This window comes from Mustela nivalis (assembly GCF_964662115.1).
Source record: "Mustela nivalis genome assembly, chromosome: 19".
In the NCBI taxonomy this organism is placed as follows: Eukaryota; Metazoa; Chordata; class Mammalia; order Carnivora; family Mustelidae; genus Mustela; species Mustela nivalis.
Window position 1 is genome coordinate 28673965 of NC_139038.1, and position 26315 is coordinate 28700279.

The window sequence follows — 26315 nt, forward strand, 5'->3', positions numbered from 1 at the left end:
ATGCCGTCAGTGGCTGCCACTAATGAGACTGAAGCGGACTGTAATTTTATCGGGATGTCTGGATGCTTGGTGGCTTTTGGATGCTCTAACTCCCGCCCTGTGCTGCCGTTCCTTTGCCGACGGGACCTCATAGGGCTTTCGTTCCAGCCTCTCTGCGATTGGAAGGCTTCTGGCTGGTGTGGGAATCCACTGGCTTTAGGTTAATGGGGTTGCCCAGTAAATGCTTGTTAAGTCAGATGTGAGTTTTTACTTTAATTAATAAAGCATCATTTGGTATGGGCTCCTTCTTCGCTTGCTGTGAACAGGATGTGAAGCGAAAATCAGCTCCTTGCCAGGATTCTTTTTCCTCTATGTCTTCAAATGTATGTAAATATCTCAAGACTTGGCTCAGTGTAGACAAAACAGTTTTGCTTCCGATGTTTTTGATGTCATGTAGATACAACCACATTACAGCATCTTTGAAGAGTCATTTTGAAGACATTCTTCAAAGGAATCGCTGATGCATTGGTTTCTGAGAGCAGTTACTATTTATCACAGAGTTTTATGGCCTTAAAGCATTTTGTGTGCTGTAGAGAAAAGTAGCATTAAAATACATTATACTTAAAAATGCAATCAGTGAGTAGTCAAATGAACAAATGTATTTAAACCCTAACCAATAAAACACAAGAGCATGATATATCGATTTTGCCTTTCCTTCTAAGCATGATTATAACATAAAAGAAAATTCTAAATTAAATTCAAAATCACAATAACCATAATTTATGACCGGATTGTGTCATAGTCGTGAAACACTGCAGTCCAAGAAGAGAGGGATGGCATTTGCATATCACATTTTTAAAAGACAGAGTTATAAAAGCCCCGCTAAGCTGAGCTTTATCTTCCTGAAGTTTTTATATTAAGGAGGCAAGCCTTTTATAATTTCCTAAACGCTTCTCTCACAATGAGATGTTAGAGAACCTCATTTGTTTCGAAAGTCAATGGATTGGGGCTTTATCCCCAGAAGGCCAGTTTTCCCTGCCTTCTCCACCTCCAGGCTCATTACTGTCCAATACTGTACTATTAAAAGTGTGCCTCAAGGGACCTGCAGCATTGATTTCACCCGGGGGCTTGGGGGAATGCAGAATCTCAGGCCCTGCCCCAGCCTTCCTGTATCAGAATCTGCATTTTAACATGAACCCCGGAGGACTAGTGTGCTTGCTAAGTGGAAGGATCAGAATCTATCTTTATTTCAGTTACCAGAAAAAGGTTGGGATATTAGGCCCCTCACACTTTAGGTGGCTGCTATGCTCCTGGTCCCCCATCCCCGCTTTTTGGAAGGCTGTCTTTTTTTTTTTTTTTTGAGGAAGAGAGAGAACAGGAGTGGTGGGGGTGGGTGGGCAGAGGGTGAGAAAGAGAGAGAATCTAAAGCAGGTGCCATGCCCAGCATGGAAACCAACATGGGGCCTGGCTTGTGGTGGAGGGAGCCACACATCAGCTACCACAGGGGACTGGACTGGCCACTGTAGGGCCCAGCTTCCCCTGCATGGGCTGCTGTCCTTGGGATGTGGTCGGCCGTGGAGACTGGCCCGGTCTCTAGGGGCTGAGCCTTTGGCCCAAAACACCATGAAACAAGACTTATATCCAGTCTCACTGATGGGGCGCTTACTATCTACCAGGAATCAAGCTGGCTGCCTTATGCACAGCATCTCATTCAATTTGAACCCTTCTGGGAGACATAGCTCTTACTATTATCATTTTCTAGACGAGGGAACTGAGATGCAGAGGTCGAGTGGTGTTCGAGAACCCTTGACCCATAGTGGCAAAGTGGGATTTGACCTCAAGACTGTTGATGCCAAACTTAGGCTCTTCTTACTCCATAATGAGCTAAGTGCCTGGTGCTTTCTGGGCAATGAGCCAAGGGTTAGGGCTTCAGGGTTCATGGCCAAGAATGCCTCCCGTCCCCACGAGGATGAGGCCAAGAGGGAAGTGATGGGCAGGCTGCACTCATGGTGGGCCCGGTGCGTGGCGCCTTCCTTCCCCCATCCCCACAGAACTAGACTTATCTTGCTTGTGTGTGTGCTTGTGTGGGGAAGTCCAAGAGGGCTTCCTGGACCATACTGCCTAGAGCTGGGAATGGCTGAGTGTGTGAGCCACCCTGGGGCCACAGACCATAGCAGCCCCTGGAGGAGGAGCCAAGGGCAGCGTTTTCTTCTTGAACCATGACATGGAGAGAGAAACAGGGAGTGGCGGGAAGGAGACCCACCATTTCTGGGCATAGAGGAAGATGAGGAATGGTTTAGCTGGTTCCTGCCTTTATCCCAGTACCCAGCTGGCTCATAAAATGTGCCCCACTGACTGTCTCCAGATGTCACCTTCAGTCAGCAAGGCCTCTTCCCCTTGGGGCTGGCATGAACAGAAAGAACACAGAATCATGGAGGAGAGAGTCAAAGGTCTTACCTTCCTACGTGTTCAGGAATAAACATTCCCCTTTGCCCAAGCAAAGAGAGGCAATGCCAAAGAGACGGAAGACAGATTTTTCTACCCCAAGAAATGTTGGCTCTAGTTTGGACAGCTGGCAAGTGGGTGTCTGGAACCAGCAGGGGCAGGCTTGTGAGAACCCGTTGTATATATCTTTCCCCAACTCTGCTTCTGCTGATGTCATGTTGGGAGCCTGACATGGGCCGCCGTGGGAGTCTTACACCATAGAAATTGGCAAAATGCTACACACTGAAGCGTATTTGTCCCAGGGAGCCAGTTGTTAAAACCTTGACCAGCAAGCTTCTGGAAGCAGGTATGAACAAAACACAAAAGATCCACAGAGTGGAGCTAAAGGGTAATTCAAACAAAAAGTCCTATCTGATGTTCAAGTGAAGTTCTCCTGCAACCGCGCGAGCAAGAGAAATTTCTCGAATAGATTTCTAAGGTCTAGCAAATGGCCTTCTGGCTTTCCAAAAATAATTCTGGTGAACCCAGAGTTCGGAGTAAAGGATATTGATGTAGATGATCCAACAGGCATGAAAAGGGATTATGAAAAGGGATTAGAACGGTGCTTCATCAGGTTGCAGCCTGCCTCTGGATACCCCCGGGGGGCTTGTTATAACTCAGATGGCTGGTCCTCACCTTTGATGTGTCAGATTCAGGAGCTCTGGGCTGGAGCCTGAGTGTTGGCATTTCTAACGTGTTCTCAGGTCATGCTGATGCTGCTGGTGCAGGGACCACACTTGACACTTTGACACTTGACACGGTTGACACTCAACCGCTGGATGAGGGTCGGGGACCTGTTCAGAAGCATTTCAGTGAGAACAAGAGCGAGGCTGGGGTTGGCTAGAGGGGAGGAGCAGTATGAATGCAAAATGAAGGTGTGAAAGAAACACCCCAGTTAGCACCTGTAAGGCACTGGGCACCAAGTGCACTGAATTCTCCAGATATGTTTTCCTTTAATATCCGCTCTCCGATTAGTAAATGCATTCAGAGAGGATGTCATGGAAAACAAAGTTCTGGAGAGAATAGCCGTGTCCTCCATCGTGGAAAAACTGAGAAGGAAGGTGGCAGGGATGCGGGAGGAGACGTGAGAGTTTTATTTTTCTCTGGGGTCCTGAGCTGGGATGATTATGTGCTAATCTGTTCGAGGGGGGCAAAACATGTCTTGAATGTCAGCAGAAGGAAGGATGATCGTTCCCATTTCCTATGCCTGCCTTGTCCCAGGGCACCCATTTTTCCGCTGAGCAGGTACCAAATAGTGGAGAGGGACAGTGGGTAGGAAGAGCTGCCGTTGCTGGCGTATCGATGAGCACAGTTTTCCATCACCAGCACACTCCAGTGCTGGTGTGCTATTCCTTTTCCGTATGCTATTCCTTTTAATTTTCTCGGTACTGTAATTGTAAATGAAAAGCAATATTGCAACACATCCAATTATAACCAGATTCCTGTCCCCCAGGACTCATCGGAGAGAAAAAAAAATGTATTTATGGTGGCGAGGAGTCATTAATCGCCTCACTTATGGCTTTGCATATGGTCCTACAGCAGCTGGGAGACTGGGACTCTCCCTCTCTTTCCTTTCTCTAGAGATGCACTTTATCAAGTCTCAGCTGGGTGTTTTATTATAAATTAAGCCTTGAAATATCTGTTTTGTAAGCACCTTGGTTAAGATCCACTAAGATTTCTTCTTTGGTCTCCAACCTGAGACTATCCATTCTTTCCAGTGGGATGTCTCATTTGCATGAAACTTCTCTTTGACAGTCAAAAGCCCTGTTTGTTTGGAAAAAGCAGAAAGGAGGCAAACCATCCCCAGAAACTGGAGAAACGAAACTTTTTGTGGTTTTGTCTGCATGACTGATCACTGTTCTGGAATGATTAGGAACCAACTACAAATCACTTTTCTCTTCTTTCTTATCCAGACCATCTCTTCCATAATCTTCCTGCTATTTAATGCACACTAATACTTAATGGATTATTACTTAGTATTTATGTATTAATAAGAAGGACATTAATAGTTAATGCATTAGTTATCTTTTGTTGCATAGCCATATTTCCATGAGCTTAGGAACTTAAAACAACTCACATTTATCACCTCACAGTTTCTCTGTGTCCAGGAGCCTGGACAGCGCAACTGGGTCTTCAGTGAGGCTGCAGTCAAAGTATCAGGTGGGGCTATGATTTCATCTGAGGCTGGACCGGGGAATGATCTGTTTCCAAGCACGCATGGTTGCTGGAAGAACCCAGGTCTCTGTTATGGGATTAAGGGTTTTAGGTTCTTGTTCTCAGTTCCGAGGGGCCATATGTCAGTCCTTTCAACATGGAGCTTCCCAAGATATGTTAGCTTCCTTAAAGCCAACAAAGGAGAGAGAGAATCCAGCAAGACATGTGCACCTGAATGTTTATAGCAGCAATGTTCACAATAGCCAAACTATGGAAAGAACCTAGATGTCTATCAACAGATGAATGGATAAAGAAGAGGTGGTATATATATATACAATGGAATACTATGCAGCCATCAAAAGAAATGAAATCTTGCCATTTGCAATGACATGGATGGAACTAGAGGGTATTATGGTAAGTGAAATAAATCAATCAGAGAAAGACAATTATAATATGATCTCTCTGATATGAGGAATTTGAGAGGCAGGGTGGGGGATCATGGGAATTAGGAAGGGAAAAAATGAAACAAATAGGATACGGAAGGAGACAAAGCATAAAAGACTCTTAATCTCACGAAACAAACTGAGGGTTGCTGGGAGGTAGGGGGGTAGGGATAGGATTGCTGGGTTATGGACATTGGAGAGGGAATGGGCTATGGTGAGTGCTGTGAAATGTGTAAGCCTGATGATTCACAGACCTGTACCCCTGAAGCAAATAATACATTATATGTTAATAATAAATAAATAAAAAGGGGGGAAATTCTAGTAGAAATAAACACAACTGTAAGCCCAAATATTTTATGAGTTGCTATTTGGTGATGTAAGTAGTAGATCTGAATCCAAGCTTATTGTCCTGGACTCAGCCTATCTGTCAGGAACTTTTGGATATGAGTGACAGAGACACATGGAGCATGACTCAAACAGAGAAGGGAAATTGTTGACTCCCATAACTGGAAAGTCACACATCTAGGGCTCAGATGACATCATCAGTCATGGTGTTTCCCCAAAGAACTCAGATTTTAAAAACAGGCAAAAAACTTGAATAGGACATTTCTCTAGAGAAGATATCCAAATGGGAAAAAAAAAAAAAAAAAAAAAAGCACATGAAAACATGCTTGGTATTGTTAGTCAATAGGGAAATGCAAATCAAAACAATTAAATACAACTTCACACTTGCTAGGATAATAATTATAATAATAAATAAAAACATAGAACAGGTGTTGGTGAGGATGTGGAGAAAGGAACCCAGTGTGCCATTGGTGGAATGTAAATTGGTGCAGCCACTATAAGAAACTGTGACGTTTCCTCAAAAAATTAGAAAAAGAACCACCATATGATCCAACAATCCCATTTGGGGATATATATCCAAAGAAAACAAAAACTGGATCTCAAAGGAGTATCTGCACCCCCACGTTCACTGGGGCATTATTCTAATAGCCAAGACATGGAAACAACCTACATGTCCATTGATGGATGAATGGATAAAGAAAATGGGATCCAGATATTTTGATGTATTTATATATTTATTAGATATATTATATCTCTTTAAATTTAGATAGACATACTACAAACAGAGTAGACTATTGGTTATCAGAGGCTGGGGGAGGGCTGGGGGAACTAGGGGAGAGGTTGGTCGGAAATCCAGTTATAAGATGACTAAGCTCTGAAGATCTAATGTACAGCATGGGGATTACAGTTAATAAATACTGGATTCTGCACCTGAACGTTGCTAAGAAAGTAGACCTTAAATGTTCTGAAAAGAAGAGAAATTGTAATTACGTTCTATGATGGAAGTGTTAGGTAAGACTCTGGTGGTAGCCATTTTGTGATGTATAAGCATATCAAATCAACCTGTTGTTCACCTTAACCTTACATGATATTGTTTGCCAACTACATAGCTCAATAAGGCTGCTTGTGGAGATGAGAGTGGGGCAGATGCATGGCTCAGTTCAAGCAGGTGCAGTCTTCTGCGTTTAGATGGTGTTTCTCGTGGATGAAATTTACATACAAGCAAAAGTGACATTTGCACTGTGCTCACATTGTTCCCGTGGCATTAATCCCAATGGAACAAATTCAGAACAAGCACGATCCTGCAGCTGCTCAAGTAAGTGATCCCAAACCAGACTCCTTCTATTTTCTTGCTCTGCAAACTTTTGTGTGTGGCTTTTGTCTTCATGGTGTTGGGAGGGCTGCTGCACTTCCGGGTGTGATTTCTACATTCCAGGCAGAAAGAAGGGAGGATAAAGTGTGAGAGCAAAAATGCCTTTCTCTTTGAGAATTTTTGCCTGGGGAAGGTGAAGCTTCCCCAGGGATGTCCATTCGTCTCTCACTGGTCAGAATGGTACCACGTAGTCACTTCTGGTTGCAAAGGAGTCTGGGAGGGTGAGTAGATTAGTAAGACACCTTGCTAGTTAGTTCTCTTTCATCATCAGCCTGTAGGTTGAGAGAGCTGTAACAGGTTCAAGTTCTAGAGATAACTTCGTTTAGCAAATGCGTTCCTCTTTCAGGATCTGGAAAGACATCTGACCCCAGAGCCAATCTATCTGGGAGAGCTTGAAGAGGTTGGAAGACATGTATCAGACTTGAAATTTCCTATTTGCTTGAATATGTCGCTATTTTATTTTTAGCCCATCCTAGGAGTATTAATATGAATTAGCCTCATAAACATCGAATATACAACAGTTACGTGCCAAGTTTCATGCTAGGTACTGAGAATATAAAGATACGATGATGGTTGTAAGTAATGCTTAATGAGCCCATACCCTGTGCAAAGCAACATTCTAAGTACTTGACTCATATTAGCTAGAGGACTTCTTAAAACTCTAGGAGATAGGCTTATTATGTCTCCAAATTTATGAAGGATAAGGACATGGAGGCACAGAGACGTTAAGTAATGGACTGAAGGTCACTCAGCCTGGCGAAGAGCAACATCATGATTTCAACATGTCTGTCTTCTTGACTCCTGCTGAACCAGTAAAGGGCTTAATATTTAGTTTTCGAGGCAAGCACAGAAACAAGTAACCAGTAGAGAGAGGTTATTGGTTGGCTTCATAGTATTTAAAACATCAAAAAAGTTAAGTGCCAATATATAAAAACTGAGGGTTTTTTTTTTCCCACCACAAGAATCTGGATTACTGGTGTCTTTGTCATGGATCGCCAGAGAAACAGGACCAACAGGGTATATATGCAAATATATAGAGAGAGGTTGATAGGAGGGACTGGCTCATGGGATTACGGAGGCTGATGGGTCCCACATTCTGCTGTCTGCAAGCTGGAGGTACCCAATAGCTGGTGGTGTAGTTCTAGTCCAAACTCAAAGGCCTAAGAACCAGGTAAGCCAATGGCGCTAAATTCCAGCCTGAGTCTGGACGGCCCCAGAGCCGGGAGAGCCAGTGTCCGGGGCAGGAGATCTGGAAGTCCCAGGTCCAGCAGAGAGAGCAAATCCACCCTCCCTCTACCATTTTGTCCTACTTAGGGCCTCAGTGGCTTGGAAAATGCCCAGCGCACTGGCCAGGCTGATCTTCTTTACTAAGTCCGCGATTCAAATGCTAATCTCTTCCAGAAACACCCTAAGGGACATGCCCAGAAACAATGTTTTACCCACTCTCTGGGCATCCCGTAGTGGAATCAAGAGGACGCACAAAAGTCACCATCACAACTAGCTTCTCGTGACACAACTCAGCGTATTTGTCAATAACCAGGAATAGGACACGCTTATGGGGAGGCTTAGTGGTCACGGAGTGGTGGCTCCTTCCTCCCTTTAGGAGGGCACTCTGCGTCCTGCTCCCCGCTCTCCACCACCCCCTCTTGTCCTGGGCCTCATCCGCGTTGTTCACTCGCGCTCGGTCATGCCGGAGTAAGCTTCCAGGTTGCAACTTGGGTTCTGAGTCTGCAATTTGCATTTGCAGTCCCTGCTCTATGATGCATGACGGGGGGTACAGCGCAGGATAAAATCGGCGTCTTTAGGAAGCGCAGGGAAGAGAGTTGGGGCAAACCATAAGCAGGCCGTGTCTAAGGTGGGTCTTCAGGGTGAGGGCGAGCTGATTAAATGACAAGGAAAGAAAGGTATTCCTGGCCCAGAGAACAGCACAAAGACCTGCGAAGACGCAATATTGCTCCTTCTCTTGTGACATTTTTGTGCAATTTCCCATCGTTATTTATCTATTAATTTGTTTGATACTAAAGAAAAGAAAGAAAAAAAAATATATCTGTTGCCTGTAATCCCTGTGGCCAGCCTGCTTTCCTGGTAGAGCTTTAATTTCCCTCTTGATCTATTGATCAAACAAACAAAAAAAGTTGTTTTTTGTTGCAATTTTTTTTTTTTCTCTTAAGAAAAGATTTCTTTTTGAGCCGGCATTTTGCTTCCTTGTCTATACTTGCTTTGTGTAGAAACAGATGTGTTTTCTTTCCCGGGTGCTGGGGGACTGACCTTCCCTGCCCTCACCTCAGCTTCCCCCGCAACTTGAGACTCTCAAATTGACGGCTCAGGACAGGGGGGCTTGCTGAGGACAGACATGTGTAGGCTGTTTGAGCTTGAATCCTGCATCCATCATCCCCAGCTGTGTGTTTCCAGGACGCATGCTCAGCCTCTCTGGGCTTCAACGTCCCCGTCTGTAGAATGGCAACAACAGGACTCTCTACCTTTCAGAGTTGCAAGGAGTGGCTACACGAGGAGGACTTGGGCCAATGGCTCCAATACGGCTCAGAACGCGTGGCCGTGGTTGTAGATGCTGCTCAGAGCTTGGCTGTTTGTTGGGGAAACAGGAGAGATTCATCCCAGCAGCAAGGAAGCTGAGTTTCTGGCCGAAAGGTCTGAGAGGACAAAAACACTTAGCTTTGGAAACCCCTTCCTTTTTCATCATAGATGGGAGAGCCAATACCACCCTGAGTCTAAATCCTTAGTTCAGAAATGTCACTCTCTGCTGATCTTTGCTGGAAACTTCCTGCTGGGTAGATAGACACATCAGTGCCCAGATGCTGGGCCATTCCACACTGAAATCCTTGGCTATGCTTTGGCATGTGTTCCTTCCCTTTAGAGAGAGCCCAGCGGTGGGGCCAAGATAGGGGAGGGAGGGATGTGTGGGAAGAGATCCTGTTTCATGTGGCCCAGTGATAAATCAGTATTTGCACTGGGTATGCATTTTTGCTTAGAGTAGCACAGTCAGAACAGATCTATGTATTAAAAACCAAACCAAACCAAACTGCAGAATTAAAAAAAAAAAAATCAGGTAATATTGTGGACTTCATGCAACAAGCTCCAAGCGGGGTTCTTGGAGGTGCCTCATTGTTCTTATTCTGATGGGGAAGCAAATGCCCTCAGGGCTGCTCTCTCCCTCCCCCCCCACCCCGCCCCCACTGCTTTTTCACTGTGATGGTGCTTTTAGCTGTCACCTTTCTGTGACAAAAGTGCACCTTGTGGGTGTTGAATTTATTCAACTAGTCCAACTAGGAAAGATGACAAATGAGGAACAAAGGTCAGCTCTATGAAACACAGTTGTAAAGGGGAAAAAAATGTGGCTTTAGGGTGATGCTGGGGATAACACCTCCTCCAGCACAGCAGGAAGGGGATGTGCCAGGAGACCAATTCCAGTGTGACTGCTGCATATCCACAAAACAAGGCCAGAGGGCAGCGGGAAGGGAAACACCGAGCCTCCACTGGCACAGCGATTATGGACAAATGCGTCTGAAATTAATTGGCTTGCACAAAGTGATATCTGGAATTAATCTGCCATTTCTTTTGTATCCATGTCCGGCACAGGAGGCCTGGAAGCTTAGAATGGGTGGCTGAGCCGATAACACCGCCGTGCAAAAATAATTCTTAAAACAAGCAGAGCCAAATGAAGGATGCTCTTTCAGCTAAGAGACTTGACATTCAAGAGGCAATGGAGGATAAGGAATGCAAACAGCTGTTACTGACTGGGCTATTGACAATAAATCTACTAAAAAGTCGCCCCGGTGCTGCGGGAAGGCTGGTGCTGCTCTATTCCTGGGAGGGGAGTTGGTGGGAGGGGGAGGAGGGTGGAGGGGGTTCAGGATGAGAGGAAAACCTACCTCCCCTACTCCGTTCCCCATAGCGATGTCCCTTAAAAAGCACCAATGGGGGCTGCCTGGGTGGCTCAGCGGGTTAAAGCCTCTGTATTTGGCTCAGGTCATGATCCCAGGGTCCTTGGGATCGAGCCCCGCAATGGGCTCTCTGCTTAGCTGGGAGCCTGCTTCCTCCTCTCTCTCTCTGCCTACATGTGATCTCTATCAAATGAATAAATAAAATCTTTAAAAAAAAAAAAAAAGCACCGATGGGAGAGAGAGGAGGTTTACCCAGACCAGGGTGAAGCTGGTTCAACCCCAGCTCTTCCCCAAGTGTCGGCTGCCCACAGAGCCCTTCACTTAGGTACTATCTTCACACATCACACAACATCTGAGAGTTAGGTGATGTTGTATTTTCTCAATAAACTTTAAATTTGAGAACAGTTTCAGATTTGGAGAAAAGCTGCAAAGAGAGTACACAGATTCTAGGATCCCCTAGTTTTCCCCCTTGTCAGTGTCTTATCTCACTGGGGTGCACGGTTCAAAAAGGAAGCAGCTGACCTTGTTAGGGTACCGCTCACCAAATCCAGACTCTATTGGACGAGCTGCACCTGGCCTTGTCTTGGTCCATTCGGTCTGCTGTAATAAAAATGCCGTAATTAGGGGGTTTAAACCACAAAGATTTCTTTCTCACAGTTCAGGAGGTTGGAAGGCAAGATCGAGGGGCTGGCAGATTTGGTGTCTGGTGAGAGCCTTCCTCTTGGCTCAAGGATGGTGTCCCTGTGTCCTTACTGGTTGGAAGGGATGAGGCCACTCTCTGGGATCTCTTTTATCAGGCTAATCCCATTCACAGCGGCTTCCCCTTTGTGATCTTCTCACCTCCCAAAGCCTCGTCCCCACCCTCTACCGCTCAGTCTCCAGCTGTCCTCCCCTTAACCCAGGATCCCATTCATGGTACCACACTGCTTGCTGCCATGCTGTGCCCCTGACTCCTCTGGTCTGTGACAGTCTCTCATCTCTCGTGTCCTGGCCATCTTGAAGAGTACTCATTCTCCTTATTCTAACCCCTCAAGAAATTAAGCCTCAGAGGGGTTCAAGGACGTGTTCAAGTTCAGACAGCTTATGGAGCAGGGCCAGATTTATCCTAAGCTGCTCCAAGTCTGGTTCTCAGACGCATGCATTAGAATTACCAGGTAGGGGGCGCCTGGGTGGCTCAGTGGGCTAAAGCCTCTGCCTTCGGCTCAGGTTATGATCCCAGGGTCCTCGGTTCGAGCCCCTCATCAGACTCTCTGTTCAGTGGGGAGCCTGCTTCCCCTCCTCTCTCTCTGCCTGCCTCTCTGCCTACTTGTGTGTGATCTCTGTCTGTCAAATAAATAAATAAAATCTTAAAAAAAAAAAAAAAAAAAAGAATTACCAGGTAAGCTTGTGAGGACTCTCGTGACTTCCAGAGTTTCAGATTCAGTAGCTCTGGGCAGAAGCCAGAGTCTGCATTTTAGCAAGTTCTCCTGTGACAATGGTGGTGTCTTACATTCGGGGACCACATTTTGAGAACCACGGTATTCAGCCAAGGCCCTTTGGAGCGGTTTACCTAAATTAATATTTAATTAATCAGAGAGCTATCAGATCTCCACTTCTCTTTCTGAAGTGTAGAAATGAAATCAGGCTCTGAAATGACTTTTCCTTCCTCCCTCCCTGTATCCCTTCCTCTCTCCCCTCTTTTGAGTACCACCGACCCAGGCACAAGGAGAAAATTCAGAGGCACCTGATACCCTAGGTGAGTAAAAAGGGCACAGTGCTTGCCACCGGGCAGAGACTGATTTGTGGCCCCAGTCCATCTCATCTGAGGGGGCTTTGTGGCTTTAGGTGACTGTCTTGGTCTTAGTGTCCTCATCAGAAAGATGCTAATAGTGAATTCCTACTCTAGACTGAGCTGAAACAGTTATTGAAAAAGACGAGATGGGCAGATGAACCAGTGTGAGCTCTGTATGTTCCCCTGGAAATACTAATATCTTATTAATATATAGTTTCTTCTTGAGAAGGTTTCCATATTACTGATTCAAACTTTATTCTTCCTTTCCTACTTTTTTTTTTTTTTTAAATTGAGCTGCTATAAAACTGAAATGAGCTCAAGGCAAAAGCTGCAGTTGGTTAACTACTGATTTCAGAATTAAGGCACCAAAGGGAATGCACAATAGAGTCTTGCTGAACAGGTCCACTCACTGATTGAACGTGAACCGCAAATGGTAAAGTAAATCTTTATGTGAGTATCACAGGGACCTGGCATTCACGGAGGCCCCAGGTAAGAAATTACCAAGGCATTGTTAGTTACTTAAAAACAAATCACTTACATTACAGGTTGTTTTCTGGAGCCACTGGTGAAGGGGTAACTCCCGGTCCTCATCTGAGATGACTTTGACCCTAGGAAGAGAAACAAAAAAACACACAACCACCGAGGGCGATCTGTGAAAGTGTTGCGAGGTTTTCGAAACTCCTGAAGAATTCATCACCTGAAGCCCTCCCCTATTCATGATTTATGCTATTTGCACACTCTCTCTTCCTGTTCCCTGCTTGGATTCGAAGCTCAGCGTGACTTGTGAATCAGACCTGATTCACAATAAAATATGGAACTCGAGTCTCTTTGTTTGTTCCCCTACACATCTCTGCTCCTTAATCATTTAAAACAGTCCCCAACAAACACAGGTTTCCTAAAACAAAGTATCCAGATCACGGTGCACAGGGGCCCCGGGAGCAGAGAGCCGAATTCTGCTTGTGTTCGCATATTTAATCATCCCGTTTTGGGGAGGATAATCCGTTCTAATTTTCTCAGACCGTGTTCACTTGCTTTCATTATTTTCTTTACTTCAAAGATCAGCTTGACGACTATTTTTCTTTGCAACCAGGCTTATGGTATTACTCCAAATCCATCTGATTTCATGGCCTTCAGGGTTGCTTTCATGTATTATGAATTTCTGAATTGGCAGTGTTTATTAGATGGAAACTTACAACTCTTTGTAGAAGTGTTATCTTGCAGAAATTGTTGCTAGGGTAAAAAAAAAGAAAAAAAGAAAAGACGGAAATATTAATGCTCTCCGTGGAAGGCTGAGGAATAGTTTGCAAAACCTACTCGGGAACCGTGTGTTGTTGGATCATGCTGTTGAGATGTGTGCTGTTTTCTTTTTGTCTCCTGGTTCCTCTCCCTCCGCCCCCAATTAAGCAGTGAGTTGGCTCTGTGTGTGCCTGGGGCTGCATTTGTGGCAGTCTCATCTCCTTTTCCTTTCTCCCACTTCAAAATCTTGAACCCATTAATAAGAAAAGCGTTTGATCACAGAGGGCCTTTTCCCCAGACTTAGGAAAGAGGCCTCGTATAGATTCCTAGGTTTCTGAAGTGGCAGAGCAGCAGAGAACTAGTAGATTTTGAAGTAGGAATTGCATATGCCTGTGAGTGACAGAGATCATTGTGTCCTAATCTTGTGGCTTAAGTAGTCCACAAAGTGGTCTAAACAAACCCAGAGAAGACCAGAGGCAAGCAGTCCAGAGCTGGCGTGCCAGTGACACAAAGCAATCAGGGGTTTCTATCTTTTTGTTCCTCTATCCTCACTTTATGATTTCCTTTTTCAAGGTTGCCTCATATTCCAAGGTGGCTGCCAAGGCACCAGCCACCACATCTGCTTTCTTGGAAGGAGGAAGGTTGAAAGAGTGCTTCTCCCAGGCAAAGCAACCCCTTCAGAAAGATCTGTTCCAGCATTTATGGTACATATACTTATACCTCACTAGCTAGAACTTAGTCACACAGTTGTGTCTAGCTGAAAGGGAGACTGAGGAGTTTAGCATTTATAATGGAGTTCTCTTACAAAGGAAGAAAGGAAGATAGATATTTGTAAAGCAACAAGCAGCGTATGCCACAGACCTGAAGGGGATAATAGGCTGAAGCAAGGTAAGCCTCATGTGTATTCTATGTGGCTCAATGAACATAGACCTCTGTCCTCCTTGATGAACTGGCAGAGTGAAAAATGAGTAGAACCTTACCATAACCTTGGAGGTAGGAGTGGGGAAGAACCTAAGACCTTCAGGTAAAAGGAATGAGGCTTAAACTAGAAATTAAGCGGAGTTATAGAAAATAAAGAAAGCTTTGATTTCTTAAATGCATGAGTTCAGACTGAGATTTATAATAATTATTGGGAAAGGGTATCTAAGAGTGCAAGCTTTCCTTCAAATGCTTCTTCTTTTTTTTTTTTTTTAAGTTAAGCATCAAGATTTGATTAATCGCCTTTGTTGTAAAAATGCATTATGTTGGAAGTCTTAGCAGTATTTTTCTAAAATGATCCACTAATTGCTGAAGACTGGGGCTATATATTTTGCCTCTACAGAGTGCTTGACAAACTTAGGCACTTCACATGTGTTTGTTAAATGAATGAATGAATGATGGTAATCTAAGAGATTTTGGTCCTGTTGTGTTTTCCTGTTTGTGCCTCTATATTTGCCAAAATTCCTTGAGCTGCAAGTTACAGAAATTGAAGTCAAAATGTTTAAGACAAAAGATCTATGACTCTAAAACTTCAGCTATGGGCTTCAGGCACTGCTGGATCTAGGGGTTTAATGATCTCATCCGAATAAGGCTCTATATTCCCCCAATGAACTTTTCTCTCTATTAACTTCATTCTCAGGTAGCCTCTCCCCTCTTGGGGCTAGAATGATTATTAGTAGCTCCATGAAAACTTATTTTTTAGCTCTGAGTCCAGAGGGTAAGAACATCATTTCTTAGACAGCAGTAAGAACTCTCTCTCAATCATGTCATTGCCTCTGATTGTTCTGACACAGGATCAGAACCCTTCTCAGAATGTTTCACTGGAATGTGATAGGCTTTAAGACTCATGCCCACTGTGTCAATCTGGGTCCAGGAAGGAGAAAGAGAAACACACTAGTTACTTGTACAGAATAATTTAAGATGGGTGGGTCAAATCCTGTCCATTGCCTGCTTTTGCAAATGAAGTTTTATTGGGATATAGCTACACCCATACATTCAAGTGTTTAGTGTATGGCTGCTTTCAGGCTGAAAGATAGCAAGAGGGTTGGGGTGCCTGGGTGGCTCAGTGGGTTAAACCTCTGCCTTAGGCTCGGGTCATGGTCCCAGAGTCTTGGGATTGGGCCCCACATTGGCTCTCTGCCCAGCGGGAAGCCTACTTCCCCTCTCTCTCTTGTTGAACTCATGGGTGGCCTCCCTCCCGGTCAGCTTGCACATTGATCCATTGAGCAAGCACAGGGGTGGGGGTGAAAGGGCTGAAGGACAGCCAGAGAGCACGCCATCTTGCCCATCAGAGTACTGGGAACCTTCTCTCCCTAGGATTTATGTCTCATAGGATCACTCTGAGCCTACTCCAAGGTGTCCCTCCTTTTATACTTCCTACAGGTCTCCCTGTCACCAGCCTCACAGGTCTGTTCTTTCTAAGAAGCTCCCCACCCAGCCATGATTGGCAACTACCTGTATATTGGTGGTGCAGCTCCAGGCTTCTAATTCTCCCTTGACCAAGGGTGTACTGCCCGAGTTCTGACTCCTGGAGGATTCTTCTTCACCACTGTCCCTCTGGGCCACTTCTGAGTTGGACTGGAAGGCTGGAGATAAACACTTTTGCTTGGCACCAGCAGGGGTAACCCCTGTCATTTCTCTTGGCACTCCCTAGAACGCTCTATCTTTTGGGCCTCCGTGTTTTTGGCTCAGCCTAGAATGCCTTTGCCTTGCTGTCTGTCTGTGAATCCTCTCCCAACAGCACTGGACCTTCTTTAATACTGTTCCTGGGCCCTTGGCAGGTGTCTCTGCTATCAGACTTTTTCAATGCTTTTATTATGTATCCTACTCAAGCATCAGCTGGGTTCTCTTGGCCACCTCAAGATTCAGAGTATATCAGCTTGAACCCCCATTCAGTTTCCCCCTCAGAATCCAAAGCCCACCTCAAAATGTCTGCACATTCTCAGGTAGCTTACGTTCTCCCCTGCTGGTTTCCAAATCCAGATTTTGCACCTGTTTTCTCTGACTTTTGCCATATTAACCTGGTTGTGAAATTAAGCTCTGTTGACAATGGGTAGCTTGCCATTGTATTTCATTTTTAAAGATTTATTTATTTATTTGAGAGAGAGACAGCAAGCACGAGCAGGGGGAGGAGTGAAGGGAGAGGGAGAGAGAGAATCTTAAGCAGGATCTATGCCCAGCACAGAGCCTGGCATGGGCTTCAATCTCATGACCCTGAGATCACAACCTGAGTGGAAATGAAGAGTCGGACGCTTAACCGGCTGAGCCACCCAGGTACCCTATCAATGTCTTTTATTATCTATCCAGATGATAATCTCTTTTGCTCTACTAACATGGTGTATTATATTAATAGGGAGTGAACTTACAGGAATCCTTGCATTCCTGAGAGAATCCCCACTTGGTCATGGAACATGAGTGCTTTTGGGCTCTGTTTATTGGTATTTTGTTTAGATTTTTACATGGATATTCACAAGAGAAGGAGAGGATGGTCCATATTTTCTTCCCTATTTGTTGTTGAGGTTTTTTTTTTTTTTTCCAGCTTCGTGAAAACACACATAACTTCTCTTCCTTTTTGTTTGGGAAGAATCTATTTTCACCTTGGGTTATTTTTTCGCCCCTTGCCAGCTAAGCTTTGAAATGTATTTCTCCTAAAAACTAATTTGGGAAAATGTTCTACTTCAACTACGTGGGTCTGCCTATCTTTGATGGGTCAGGATAGTCTGGGTTAATCTCCAATTCACAGTACTGGAGGGAAAAGTAGCTTGAAATAAGCCTGGAGAGGCAGCAGTGACCTTCAAGCAAAACTTTGCAAGGATTTGTTTTCATTTGAAGAACAAAAGTCAGACAAGGGTTTTCAATAGGGCAGTTGTACAATCAGATCTTAACTTTTGGAAAAAATCTTTTTATTAACATAATGTATTATTAGCTCCAGGGCTATAGGTCTGTGAATCGCCAGATTTACACACTTCACAACATTCACTGTAGCACATACCCTCCCCAATGTCCATAGCCCAACCACACTCCCCTACCGCCCTACCCCAGATCTTACCTTTTGAAGATCTCATGCTGACTTTCTCATCATGGGAAAATTACTCCTCTGAGGTTTAGTTTCCACATCTGTATATCACGGAAAAACAACATCTACATTACAAGGTCTGCAAAAATCATTTTAGGCAAATGATATCTGTAAAACACTTCTCCCAGTGTTTGAACATCACATTTACAAATAAAGCTAATTATTTTTTGGTTCATATTCACACAAGTCATTCTTTTTGTATTTAAACAGCAGTTTTGTACTACTTTTATATAAAAGCCAGACCTATTTTTGTAAAGGCCTGTATATAAAATTTTGGGATCTTTTTACATTATTGATTTGTGGAAGAGTTATTGATTTCTGTATATTTATCTTGTATCCAGCCATCTTACTGAATTCTTTTATTTATTCCAGTATTTCTTCAGCTAATCCTCTTAACCATGCCATCTGCATATAGTTTATTTCCTTTGCAAGCTATTATTTGTGAATTACCTTCAACTTGTATTTGTTTGGAAGATAATATTTATCCTTGGAATCCAAGCTAGAATCGTATATTACAAATAGGTTGTGTGATGGACATGCAACCCACAGTTTAAATTACCTCTACAGTTGAATAGGATGGTAATTGCAATGATTGCATAAGACCATTTGGAAATTAAAAGTTGGATATTTAACCTCCTAGGTGGAATAGAAAACAGGTTATTATGTGTATGATTGAGTTTAATAGGCTGTTTATATGACCTCCATTTTGCCCATGTGAAATCATGCATTTATTCCATCTTGAACCAAGGAAAGGTCAGAGAGGTTTAAATACATACCTCTTCCTCTCGCACCTTAGTGCTGATTTGGAATATAAAATAGGTCTTGATTTCTAGAATTGCAGATTATGTTTATCACTCAGCAAATATTATGCATATTTAAATGTAGATCAACATAGGGTGAGTACCTAGTATACAGTTCCTGACCTATAATAAGTGCTATAAGCAGAATGTTTATGTCCTGTTTCCCCATCAAAAGCCCATATGTTGAAATGCTAACCTTCAGAGTGACAGTATCTGGAAGTGGGGCCTTTGGGATTAGGTCACGAGAGGGGTGCCCTCATAAATGGAATTAATGTCCTTATAAAAGAGGCCCCAGAGAGCTTTCTTTCCTTTTCCCATCATGTAAGGACACAGCAAGAAGACGGCTATATATGAATCAGGAGGTGGGGCCTTACTGAATGCCAAATATGCCTGAGCCTCCGCAGTGGGCTCCCTAGTCTCCAGAACTCTGGAAAAATACATGTTTGTTGCTTAAGCTACTCAGTTTATGGGATTTTGGTTACAACAGCCTGAACTGACAAGGACAACAGGCATACAATAAACATAGCTTCCCCTCTCCTCCTTTCTAAATGCAAATGTCCAAGGACTGTGGCCTAGCATTTTCATTCCTCAAACTGAAGTTCCTCCCGAGCTCATCTAGGCCTACACAGTCTACCTCCACCTCCTCTCTACCCTCTTCTGTCATGTTCCCCTTCTTCTTCCTTCACTCTAGCCCCAGAGATCTTGATCTTCCCTATGCCTTTGCATTTTGAATGGATGAATGTTACAGTTTCTGACACATCACTGATGATGATGAACAATAAAACGATTGTGGTTTGAATTAGCAAAATAAGACCCCAGCTGCGCTCTTTCCTGAGGGGGTTTGGGGGTTCCCTGGGCATTGAAGTCCTGTATCTTAGGCATCGCTATAGACTGAACTGTGTCCCCTCCAAATTCATAGGTTGTGGTCCTAACCCCCACCATGGGATTATATTCCAATACAGGGCCTGTAAAGAGGAATGAAAGTTAAATGAGATCATAAGGGTCCATAGGGCTGGTGGACAGCAGAGAGACAGCAGAGCACTCTCTCCTCTGACCATGCGAGCAAGAAGGCAGTTTTCTGTTAAGATGGGAAGAGAGACCGCGCAAAAACTGTGGGTGGGGAAGTAGCTTATCTGGTTAATGGGAATGGTGAAGACTTTCCTTTTTTTTTTTTTTTAAAGATTTTATTTATTTGACAGACAGAGATCACAAGTAGGCAGAGAGGCAGGCAGAGAGAGAGGAAGGGAAGCAGGCTCCCTGCTGAGCAGAGAGCCTGACGTGGGGCTAGATCCCAGGACCCCAGGATCATGACCCAAGTTGAAGGAAGAGGCTTTAACCCATTGAGCCACCCAGGTACCCCTCTTATTCTATTTTCTTTTCTTTTCTTTCTTTCTTTCTTTCTTTTTTTTTTTTTTTTTTAACTGTTCTGCTTAAGCAAAGGCAAGAAGAGACAGAAATGTTGGAAGTAAGCATAGAGATCAGGTCCAACTACCATTAAGGAACCTGGTATTCTGATACATCTTAGCTAATAGTTTTTGTTGTTGTTGTTTTCTTTTTAGAGAGAGAGAGCATATACCTTCATGAGTGGGGGGAAGAGGGGGAGAGAGAGAATCTTCAGCAGGCTCCACAGTCAGCATGGAGAGCAACCTGGGGCTTGACCCCATGACCCTGAGATCATGACCTGAGCCCAAATCAAGAGTCGGACACTTAAACAGACTCAGCCACCCAGGCGCCTTGCTCATAGTTTTTGATCAGGTCAATATTTTGAGTAGAGAAGAGCCCCTCCAAACCGGAATGCCTCCATTTTTGGGCTTTCACTCTTGACATGATGATTTCATCTCTGCTTAACAATTAACTTCCGGGGTTCAGCATTGCAGACATGATCTCACCCCCACTGTAAAGATGAGCTCATCTGTAAGGGTGAGGGAACTGAGCCTGCAGAGGGCAATGAGATGAACACAACTGATGTGGGCAGAGCCTCAGCTCAAGCCGGCTTTTTCTGCTTCAGTATGTGACACTGTCATTCTTAGGGCATGTATTTTACATTCCTTGTGCCGTCTCATCAATTCTGCTCATCCTGTAGTATCTGTTTGTGCATCCTGTTGTCATCCATCCCGCACCCCCCCCCTTTAGCCCAGGAGAGCAATGTCTCAGCAATCAGTCAATGCTAATTTCCAGCAATTTCCCAGAGCTTTGTTGTTGAGGAGCCTGTCTTGATTTATTATTCTAAGTGTGTTGCTCAGGCAACATTGATTAATGATCAATTTCTACATTACAAAATAATCATAGGGCCTGATAAAACTGTTCAGGAAGCAGAGACAGCCTCTTGAGCAGGTATAAGTTATTCAGCCTCATAACAGATTGCCTGTGGCTGCCGCTTTACAGATTCCTAGTGGATGCTACACAGACTCCACATTGGAGTTTCTAGACTTCTTAAAGGGGTATTGGCCATCAGGTTGCAGTTTTCTGCTTTGTCGTCTATGAATGTACTTTACTTTAGAGTGGGGTGTTACCAAATGTAGTAGAATAGCTTTTGGCACTCAGTTCTTTTTTTTTTTTTCCAGTGGCAAGCAATGCCTAACCCACAGTAAGCTCATAAATATTGTGAATGATGAATGCATGAACGGGCCGTTGGGTAGTATGGATAGCTTTCTTGGCCCTGGCTGGTCACAGCTCCTTTCTGTGGGCTTCTCGGACATTCTTATGTAGTGTAAAGGATTCCAGGAGTCTCCTAGATTCTACGATGGTTGGGTAGCACCCATGCATTTTGAAACATTTCTGGAAGGAGACAATAGATCCCAGTTGTTAGTGGTCTCTGAGGTCCAAGGGCTTGGGTTTGAATCTTGCCTCTCCTTTGCTATCTCATTAACTTTAGGAAAGTTTTTACCCCATTGAACCTCAGATTCTTCATTGGTAAGACAGGGATTCTGTAGTCGGTATCTGCTTCATGGGTGGGGCAAGATTGAGAGAATTAATGCATGTGGAGTGCTTAGCACAGTGCTTGGTACCTATTAAATCCTCAGTGACTGTTAGCTATTAATTTCTGTTCCACTCAAGACTTCATGAAGACAACACTGAAATTAGCTGAGAAAGAACGAATCCACCGATGGAATGGGAACCCGATAGTTTGCTGTAGAATTAGCTCAAGTCAAATATTTACAACAATCATGAAAGGAAGTCAGAAGGATTACCAGAACAATTAGTCTGATACGGCTCAAGGAATACCGTTCACTCTCGTTGGCTTGGAGCTCGCTCTCCTTGTGTCCAATATGTTTTACTGATCCTGATTCTGTTTGTACTTCTGCCACTGTCCTTGGACTTCCTGACCTGTACCAGGATATAGTGCTAGGGGGTTCTTTGTTTCTGGACCTTTATTCTCAGTCTCGGATTCAGCAAAGTTCTTACTTTAATGACAAGGATTTTGACTGTTGTATTCCCAGAGACCTGGCTTCCCTCCAATTTATTCGGCAAAGTACCTACTGTCTTTGCCAAAGAAAATCTGGAGGTTTTTGTTTCACTCACCTCTAAAGGTTGGTCTCATACCAGTCTTGGGACTTGCACTTTTGCAAACTTGTACTGGTAAGATGCTTAATTACTCTCCTAATTATAAAGTAAAATGCACAGTTTTTAAGAGTAAATGAGTTTAGCTAATGTTTATGGCTATACCATCCAATCCCCTATCAAGATACGGACCATTGTCAGCACTCCAGAAAGATCCCTGATACCTATTTCTGGTTATCTTCCCTCCCCTTCAAAGGCCACTGTCAATCTGCCTTCTATCTTTATAGATTAGTTTCGTATATTCTTTTTTTTTAAAAAAGATTTTATTTATTTATTTGACAGAGAGATCACAACTAGGCAGAGAGGCAGGCAGAGGGGGAGGGGAAGCAGGTTCCCTGCTGAGCAGAGAGCCCGACATCCATCCCAGGACCCTGGGATCATGATCTGAACGGAAGGCAGAGGCCCAACCCACTGAGCCATCCAGGTGCCCCTAGTTTCGTATATTCTTGAACTTCTTTGGTTCAGTCTTACTTATATCTGTCATATTTATCTTTGTTGTTGCGTGGATTAGAAGCTCCTTCCTTTTTATTGCTCAGCAGTGTTCCATCGCATGAATATTCTGTGGTTTATTTATCCATTCTTGTATTGATGAACATTTGGGTTGTTTCCAGTTTTTAACTCTATGAACAAAGCTGCAATTAACATTCTTTTACAAGACTTTTTGTGGACATATGGTTTCGTTTACTTTTGTGGAAATAGGAGTGGAATTGCTGAATCATAAAATAAGTGAATGCTTACAGGAATTGCCAAGCTGTTTTCAAGAGTGGTTACCCCATTTTGTATATCCATGAGCCTCAGTTCCTTGGTGTCCTCACCAGCTCCTAGTGTGGTCAGTCCTCTTAACTTTAGCCACTCTAAGGGATGATGACTAATGATGTTGACCATCCTTTCATGTGCCTTGCATTTATGGCTAATTAACATTCATTCAGTTGAAGGGAAGAATAATTTCACAATTGGGTACTAAACTGAACATAATTTTTCCCATGAATCCAGTTAATGGATGTCACCCCATTCCCTATGTAATTCTGCTAAATGCCTTGTGATGGTTAATTTTATGTGTCAACTTGACTTGGCCACAGACTTCCCAGATATCTGGTCAAACATCATTCTGGGTATGTCTTTGAGGGTGTTTTTGGGTGAGGTTAACATTTAAATCAGTAGACTGTGTGAAGCATGTTGCTTTACTGCGGAATGTGGGTGGGCCTCACCTAATCAGTTGAAGGCCTGAATATAAGAAAAACACTGATCCATCCTGAGTAAGAGGGAACTCCTCCAGCCTGACTGCCTTTGAGCTAGCTGGGACATCAGTTGCTTCCTGGTTTCACAGTTGAATTGAAACATTGGCTCTTCTTGTGTCCTAAGCCTGCCAGCTTTTGGACTAGATCATATACCTTCAGGTCTCCTAGATCTCCAGAGTGCCAAATGCAGATCTTGGGACTTGTCAGCCTCCCTAAGCACATGAGCCAATTCTTTCTAAGAACTAACTAACTAACTAACTATCCATCCATCCATACATACACCCGTCCTATCTATCTACCTATTCATCATCTTCTCTTGGGTCTATGTCTCTGGAGAACCATGACTAATACATCCTTTCCCCTTGCACCATTTTCTCCCAACGTGCCCCATTTCAACTCTGTTTCTGCATAAGCATTTATACCTAACCCTGTGTTGGCTTTGTTAAGTAGGCCATAAATATCAACTCAGTGCTTTCATTGAACAGATTTGGGGCTGCACTTGAAATCTTTGCAGAGAATGTGATCCAAAGTTATCATTAAGGCATTCAACACAGCCACATTCAGAAATGGTGGCCTCCCATGAACACCGCAGGAGATGGAACAAACGGGTGGTGGGTCCCGGGATCTTATGCTCTTGTTCTGTAACTGTTTTCCAACTAGAAGATATGAGGAGGCAACATAAAAATGAAATGTTTCGTGCCCTCCTAATAGCAGAATGACTAAAAGAATAACTAAGTGGATAGTAAACCTCCACCCAGGGAGGGTTAAGGATGCTGACAGATGCAGCAGCTTTGAAAGAGAGGTTTGTCTCCTTGGTACAAGCTGGATGCAGACCTCTTCTTCATGATGGGAACTCGGGCATAACATTCCACGAAGCTGAGCTCGCATTAATCAAGAGCCTGTGTGCATATCCTGCTGAGACTCAATGGCCTGTTTCTTTCTCCCTCTCTTTTGAAACAATGTATTTATTTACTTGTTTGTCTACTCACCTATTCATTTATTTATCTACTGCATATAATACTTGTATATTATGTATTTACCTCCTAGGTCATTAATTAATTTAAAATGTATGGACAGAACGAGTAACTCCCCTATCTGGGGAGTACTTTAGTCCCCAGATAGGAGTAAAATACATCCCTCCTCTTTTCATTTTTATTAAGATTTTTATGTAATTAAACTTTATTAAATGTATTTAATTATATTTTCATTAAAATTTGTCTTCTTAAATTAACCACACCTTATACTTGTACGGACAGCAGGTCTAATGTCTTCCCTCTTGAGACCTGCAACCCCTTCCCGGATTACACATGAGCCCCAGAGGGAGGCTACTTGGTTCGAACTTGGATTTCCAAATGCAGGTAAGGAGAGGATGACTTAGTGATTTGAGCACTAGTTCACCCAGGTTGGTGCACCATTTGCTCACCGCCAGGGGTCCTGCTCGGCCTGCTGCATGGGCTTCCACCCCACTACCCTGGAGTCTTTCCTCAGCTCAGGGATCATTTCTAGGGCTGGGCTCACACCACTCCTTCCCTACCTACCTCCTGGGCGTGGTGTCAAGGCCGGTTGTGGTTCAGAGGCCCTTATGGCGAGCATCTCCTCTGCAGCCTTGGTGTCTGTTTCTGCAAACTCGGAGTCTCAGTGCATTCTGGAGGATCTGGCAAGACCTATCAGCAGCAGCAGCACCATCATCATCATCATCACAGGAGGGTGTCACACTTCATCTTTTTGGTCCACTCATGGTCCCCTTGACCATGCTCCCCCGAGCTTCTGGGTCAAGGGTGTCAGAAGGGACAGCACTTGCCGGGCTACAGGGATCTCATGACTCGTCCCTGCAGGGTGGTGGGTGCCTGTGAACCCCAAACCTACCTCCCTTGGAGCTCAGGGGAGACACGAAGACAAACTTCTCTAAGGATTTTCCTATGCCTCTCTGGCCGAAGTAACCGCCTACGATGATCTTACTGCAGCATCTTGAGAACAGCTCACCAGGCGCTTTACTATGGGAGTTGTGTTTGTTCATCATAAGAGATTAAAGAAACAAAGATTCACTGGGCGCCTGGGTGGCTCAGTGGGTTAAGCCGCTGCCTTCGGCTCAGGTCATGATCTCAGAGTCCTGGGATCGAGTCCCGCATCGGGCTCTCTGCTCGGCAGGGAGCCTGCTTCCCTCTCTCTCTCTCTCTCTGCCTGCCTCTCCATCTACTTGTGATTTCTCTCTGTCAAATAAATAAATAAAATCTTAAAAAAAAAAAAAAAAAAAAGAAACAAAGATTCACAATGAAAGAAAGTAAAGTTGCTCATTTGTCCATCACTCCGCCTTCCAGAGCTGCTGGGGCTGCTCTGGGTCCCGGGTGTGCAACAACAGCAAAAACCCTTGTCCTCAAGCATCTTGCCTTCTACGTGGGGTGGGGGTTGGTGGATATCAGACAGACAAATAACTAAACTATGTTCCCTGTTCTATATTGAACAGTAGAGAGAAAACAGAAAGGTAGGAAGCGGGATATGATGGGTACCTCTATGCTCCGGGAAAGGTGACATCTTGGATGGGATGTCTCTCAAGCGAGGTGGTTTCCGGAGAAGGCAAGGAGGGAAGAGCAAACCATGCAGAAGGAATGGCCAGTGCAAAACTCAGAGTCCACAGCACACCTGGCTTGCTCCAGGAATGGCGAGCAGGCCCACCACTCTGTGAGGGAGGAGATGTAGACAGATAGGGGGTCGAGTGCATAAGCATCATGAAGCCACGAGCACGGAGAACCCCCTTCCTTGCTGTTCACCATTTTCCACAACAGGATTCCTAACGGCTGCTTCCTTACTGGCGGTCATTTATGTAACCCTCTCCAACCCACTACTGGACGTCTATAGTTTCTAGTTTTCCCGCACGATCATCTGGAAGACCGTGCTGTGGTTTTCACCTACAGAGTCTCAGGGTCCAAAAAAGGAGAGCACATGGTGGGAAATGGGGACCCATTTCTGCAGATGGTG

The 26315-nt window shown here is 44.2% G+C and overlaps 1 long non-coding RNA gene across 1 annotated transcript; it reads right to left on the bottom strand.

The window, feature by feature from the left end:
• Window positions 1-26005, bottom strand: LOC309855094. Its single transcript, XR_014306615.1, has 6 exons — window positions 25847-26005; window positions 24878-25003; window positions 17714-17781; window positions 12989-13058; window positions 11202-11279; window positions 1-566 (listed from the first exon to the last, which is right to left on the bottom strand). It is a non-coding gene; the product is annotated as an uncharacterized lncRNA (long non-coding RNA).
• Between the last annotated feature and the right edge of the window lie 310 nt (window positions 26006-26315).